The sequence below is a fragment of the Aplysia californica genome, unplaced genomic scaffold (assembly GCF_000002075.1).
Source record: "Aplysia californica isolate F4 #8 unplaced genomic scaffold, AplCal3.0 scaffold00035, whole genome shotgun sequence".
In the NCBI taxonomy this organism is placed as follows: domain Eukaryota; kingdom Metazoa; phylum Mollusca; class Gastropoda; order Aplysiida; family Aplysiidae; genus Aplysia; species Aplysia californica.
The window spans coordinates 2,221,039-2,227,404 of record NW_004797305.1 but is presented as its reverse complement, the minus strand read 5'-3'; the positions used below and the strand labels follow the sequence as shown (position 1 = coordinate 2,227,404).

The following is a 6,366-nucleotide window of genomic DNA, read 5'->3' as shown; positions in this document are numbered from 1 at the left end:
CTACTACTACTACTACTACTACTACTACTACTACTACTACTACTACTACTACTGATATTAATAACATCCATATAGCGCATATTATTTATGCCACGCTCTATAGCATGCTCTATGCACTTTACAACTACATGTATTACCACCCAAGTAGAGCCTCTGAGAACACTCAGAAACATTCTCGGCTTCCTGGGAAGCATACAGTGCAAGCTGCGGATTTCACGAGCTCACTGACGCCCCAGATGACGCTCTTCTTTGCCGTTGCACGCTGAAGACGAGAGTTCGATGCTCGTCCATTTTTTGGGCACTCTTAACCCGAATCCTAACTTTATGTGACACATCACAGGTAGACGTGGCCTGGTACCTGTGCTGGTAAGGAATAAGAAGCGTGCCGTTGGCAATCACAGAAACCTAGTGACATTAGTTTTTAGTTTGTTGTATTTTTTGTGTTTTTTTTGTTGTCGTTTTTTGTTTTAATGTTTTGGGGTGATTTTTTTCCAAAGTGCTGAAGACTAGAAGTGCTACTATAGACTAACATACCAAGAAAAGAATGAAAGAAAAGGACGAGGGGTGTTTGCCAAGAAAGAATGAGCAAACCACACCTTAGCACCCTCCAACCACCCACTCTGTAACGTTAGATGGAAGGACTTCCGTAACTAGCGACCACCTCAACAAACACAATAAAGGAGACCTTTTAACTTTAACCCTGTCCCTATACCTACCCCTACCCCAAACCAAACCTAAACCCTGAAGCCCTAACCTTGCCTTAACCCTAACCTCTATTCTACACTCTATTTCATAGAAGTCGCTAGGTACGGAATTTCTCCCTATTAATATTAGAAAGTGTAGAAAGAGTCTCGTTCAGATACAAACAGTAGGAGTAATGCTGTGGGTGTATGTTTTACGTTAAATATGCATGGCAGCTGTATTCTACCTGTAACCGATTAGGATAACAGTGCCATTGCAAATACGTAGGAATACAATTCTCTGTCCGTCGGTCTGTCTGTCTCTCTCTTTCAGTTTTAGTAAGAGTTATAAGGCACTTGAAACAAAATAAGCTCATATAAGTGCCGAACATTAGAAGTGTTACAAGAGAGTAACAACAAACACAAAAAAGGAGGAAAGAAAAGGACGATAGATGTTTCATAGGAAAGAAGGAGCAAACACACCAGAGCACCCGCCAACCCCCCCCCCCCCTCTCTCTCTCTCTCTCTCTCACACACACACACACACACACACACACACACACACACACGCACACACACACACACACACATACAAACAAAAACCCCCCACACAAAACAATACAAGGGGGATTACTTCATTGGTGCCATCTTCGATCTGCTGCCGAAGGATCGCGTCCTCGCTGAGAGGCTCCGTCTCACCTCCTCCCTCCTCTGCTGGCGCCGCCATACCTCAGGCCTCACAAGCACTGACCCGGGCCCAGAACAACAATGAAACCGCTTACTCCAGGAACGAGTCTCTGTTTTTCTTTTATCTTTAATGTTCTTTCTTCCTCACCAACAACAGCCTATTTTTTCTTCTTCTCTTTCTTTCCAGACGCACTGTCAAATGAGAATGTTATTTTCCTTTATCCCAGCCGACACGCAGGGTCGGCTATTTATGGCTGCCCGGCTAGTTGGTTGGGGACAACAGGCCCGAGGAGATCAATTTATCTAGAAGGAAAAAAACCCACAAAAAAAAAACCCAACAGTAAAAAAAACAACAACACAAAAAAACTCCCACTCAAGAGAGAAGAAAGAATGCGAGCCTGAAAGCCCACACGTTACAACGGCCCCGTTTCACACGCAGCAATACTCCAGATAGGAAATAAGAAGAAAGGCGGCGTTGTCACTGATCAGTTCCACACGCGACGGCTCCGGATAATGGCGAATAAGTAAGTTCACGTCCAAGAGTGAAGAAGTACCGCCATAAACGAGGTGGTGGGGGAGTGCGTGCTGTGGGGATCACATCTCATGGCTGCTCACGTTGTATGTGTCTCACGCAGCGGCCAGTGAATAGTTCAGAAACGACTGACTGACTGACTGCCTCTGGTCCAATGCGAATTATCCAAAGGTTACAAAGAACAGTACTGGTCTTCGCAAGTTGCTGAATAGTACAACATAAACAATATATGTATCACAGAATACTCAATAAAGAAGTAAAGAGCTATTCAACCGGCACTTCCACGAATATAATATAAGCCACTGAAAAGACAAGCGATATCCTCGTGCCATAGAATCACACAGCAGAGTCAATTCACAAAACATTAGCACTTCTCCGCAGCTAATTGGACAGCACGACATACATTCGAAGAAAGACCGGAAAAGTAAAGAGACTAAACCATCATTCTGACCCCCACCTACCCAGCCACCCACCCACACACACCTGCTATTGTACATAGGAAATCAATTGTTCCAAACTTAACTTAAAAAAATAAATCAAATGAGGTACATGTAGCAGAAAAGAAAACAAAAAGCACACACACGAAGTCCATCAACCATCTGGAGGTACAAATGAACACTGCATAGCCGTTGGTACTGTAAACAGGATGTTTCAAAGATGGTCGATTCGCATAGAATGTTTACACACGATAGATCTACGATCAGTAGTAAAAGAAATTAATCTTCTAAAACGAACAAATAAATGATTTAAACAACAAAACTTGGGAACCTTCCAAAGCTAGACCAAGTCCAAGAATCGTATGGTCCGTCAGGGCCTCGAACCAGAACAATCAGTAGTGCAATCCAGCGTGGCAACAGCAGAGCTTAAGGAACGCCTTAGCATCCTTCACGAACAAATGCCACTGACACTAAATCAATTTTAAAAGAAGCGAGGTCGAGCCAGTACAGACAGACCAGAGCGCAACTAACTGGCAGGTAACAACCAGTCACATAACAAGCATCCAACAGTGAGTGCCCTTGAGACACCGCATGCACGCCACGGTATTCAGAGAGAGTTGGAGAGCCAGAGTGTACTGTTGTTGTAGGCATGTGTAACGTCCGCTTGTGCTTGAGTGTACGCGTGCATAATTATGTATGTTGTGAGGCCGTGAGTACGCACAGGCTCCCGTGTGTGTGTGTGTGTGTGTGTGTGTGTGTGTGTGTGTGTGTGTGTGTGTGTGTGTGTGTGTGTGTGTGTGTGTGTGAAGGTGTTTGTGCGCAGGTGTGTGTCCCTTTGTGTATGTGTGTACACACTCCATACGCGGGCGAGCGGGCACGTGTATGTGTTAGCTTTCAGTTTTGGGATCGAGAAAAGAGAAGCGCATAAACGCAATAACGGCCATATTATGCCAGGAGGAAGCAAGATAAAGATTTAAAAAAACAACCCCAGAAAGAAAAAGAAAAGTAGGACCCACCAACAGCGCCAGCCAAACACCTAGTCCATAATGACTGGTGTCAACAGATGTCTTAGAAAATAATGCACGACAACATTACGCCAACAACTAGACTATAATAGAAACGGCCATCCAAGGGAGTAAAAAAAGAGTAAGGCCCCTTGCGATCACCCCCAAATAACACTAGACCTATGCGTATTCGTGTGGGGGCGAGAATTCGGGTATGAAAGTCGTGTGTGTTCGTGGAAAGCGCAAAGACAGGGATCTGTGTGAGGGGTGGGGGGGGGGGGGGTGTAATTATGAATACTTTCCGCGTGAGTGAGTGCCCATTTGTCTGTTGGAGTCTGATAGCCGTGGACCCCGGAGACTTTCACGATGCACTACCCGCGTTCGCCAACCTCTCGGGGGAATACCCCGGACTAGGCCTACAAAGCCGCCAGTCAAGAACATTGCCAGGAGGAGTTACAACGGCGCGGGACACGGCACTAACATGACTACTACAATACACAGACAGCTTCATTAGCTTTGGCATCGCGTCCACAACGAAACGGTGACGTCATACTTGGGCGGCATGGCGGTTTGGAGCTGCGGGGGTACGATGCAGTGACCTTAGCACTCTATAACCTCCTTGGGTACGATGGCATACGTAGTCGCTGATCGTATTTCTCACGTGGTTCAAGAGAATCAGCTTATGATATTATAAAATACATGTACATTGTACTTTTTATTATTAAAAAATTTACGACATTTGCAACACAATAAGGTCATAATGAAGTCGAGGATTAGAGGTGTTACAAGAGGGTAACAAACATAAACAAGTAGAAGGAGAGATACATACTATAGATGTTTGACAGGAAAGAAGGAGCAAAAAAACACCAGAGCACCCGCCAACCATCCACATAAATATAATCTGAGTTGGAGGTTGAGTAAAGAGAAGCACGCCGACACAGGACTGGTCATTTAGAGCTTGAAAAAAAAAGTAAGACAGAAAGAACAGAGAGAAAGTAAAGAAGTAGGACTGGACCTCCCAGTGGCGCCCTCCATCTACCCGCTAATATGAGATGCATACGGTGTATTATTATTATTACGGTACAAAAAGTGCGGTGTGGAATTACATGGTACGGCATGGGAATGACGTCAGCTGCAAACACATTATAAAGGTGTAATCTCTGTATTTTAAGATATAAATAAATAGAAAATAAATTAAAATGCACCATTCACCCTGATTAGATCTGAAACGTGTAGGATTACTCAAGTCAAAGAATGGCACATGGACTATTCCAACCATGGCTGATGAAAAACGGAAAGACACCAATTATCCACGTCGTCCACGATTTGAACTGGATTTAAAGTTGTTTTTTTTTCAATTTAAGTGGGGTTCTCTTCGCTCAACCGACAAAAAGTACAGTTATGGAATACCAGAGTTTAGAAATTCAAAAATAAAGGGACAAAAGGAACAAACGGAAACATTAAAAGACAAAAAAAACACGGGTGAGGGATGAGAAGCAGCAGCAGCAGCAGGAAGAGGAAGAGGAAGAGGAAGAGGAAGAGGAAGAGGAAGAAGGGTAGGTTGAGGAGGATAAGAGGAAAAGAATTGGATGCGCTGGGGAGGAGGAGGAGGAGGAGGAGGATAAGAGGATGATTAGGAGGAGGAAGAGTACGAAGAAGAGGGGGGGGGAGGAGAAAGAAGAGGAGAAAGAGTAGGAGGAGGAGGGGATATGAGAAAGACAAGATTGATGAGGAGTAGAAAGAGAAGGAGGAGGAAGATGGGTAAAAGGAAGATCAGGAATAGGAATATGAGGAGGAGTAGAAGGATGAGATGGAGGAGGGAGAGGAAGAGGTAGAGGAGACAAAGAGGAGGAGAACATCGTGAACAAAAACCACTCCCCCCAATAAAAAACAAAAACAAAAAAACAAAAAACAAACAAACAAACAAACCAAGAGCAATAAGAAGAAGAGAGAAGATAGATGCGCGAAACTCCCAGAGGCGCAGTAAGTAAGACGGTTAGCCACTTCTGGCGGGAAACAGAGACGACGCAGACAGACCCGGCACTACGGATGCAAATTGTAACGGAAGGATCGTCGCCTGGGGAAAGCTCATTACACCCAGACTGCAGGATACGAGCCCCGTTTTTCTCCAGAGACGAACGCCCTCGAGTTCAATACTCTTCGATTACAGGTTACACAAGACACTTCAAAGGCTGAGAGAAATCGCAATTTACACTTCTTATGCCGCCCAATGATTGCTGTATTACTGGTTTCACCTTTGATCTTTAAAAAACAAATAAATAGAAAAGTAAAATAAAACAAAATAAACCCACAAAAATGGCAAGCGACATCCTTACATGACGAGATTTTTTTTAAACCGTAAAGCGCGGATTCCACGACCTCTCCTTTTCCTACACATATATATGGGTGAAAAAAAAACCCTGAATCAATTATTCGCTTATTCTGCATGCAGTATTTACCCTGTGGGAACTACGGCTTTTACTTTCCGCCTTTCAGTGTCAATAAAAAGCAAGCAGCTATCAATTATAGCTGTAGCCTGAACGAGTGGGTGCAACAGGGAAAAAACCCAACACACTTCATGTATGGTATACAGCACTGATGGGACATCTCGAATTTTGAGGATGGTTGGCACGAAGTATGAAAAAAAGGGGAAAAGAAAGGGATAGAAGAAGGATCAAACTTTTAATGGACCTCTTTTGTGGATAAGCTAAGTGCGGAAGCAAAAACACGACACAATCGCTAAATCAATATCCGTTTATACCTCAAATTAAATTTCATTTCAGTTTTCAGGTATGAAAATGCTACATTATAGACGCCTCTTTTGAACACAGAAAGGTCATTGAACCTATGGGAGCTCAGATTCAACATGATCCTTTGTTCTCCTCTTCACCCCACCCCCCAACCTTAAACCCAGGCAAAAAAAAGCAAATTCCATAACAATATACTAATGTACTAATGTCATTAAAAAGGTGGGACCTCAGATTCAACAAAATCCTGCATTCTCTACAAAAACTCTCTCACCCCCC

General features: G+C 43.8%; 1 long non-coding RNA gene across 13 annotated transcripts in view; it reads right to left on the bottom strand.

Moving 5' to 3' along the window:
* Nucleotides 1–1,492: 1,492 nt before the first annotated feature.
* Nucleotides 1,493–6,366, bottom strand: part of LOC106014205 — a 15,914-nt gene continuing 11,040 nt past the window's right edge. For 11 of the 13 annotated variants that reach the window (XR_004859531.1, XR_001185540.2, XR_004859534.1 and 8 more), the window contains one exon: nucleotides 1,493–2,103. This is a non-coding gene — a long non-coding RNA (uncharacterized LOC106014205). Of the gene's footprint in view, nucleotides 2,104–2,667; nucleotides 2,807–6,366 lie in introns of all 13 variants that reach the window. The other 2 variants (XR_004859525.1, XR_004859524.1) reach the window with 1 other exon arrangement.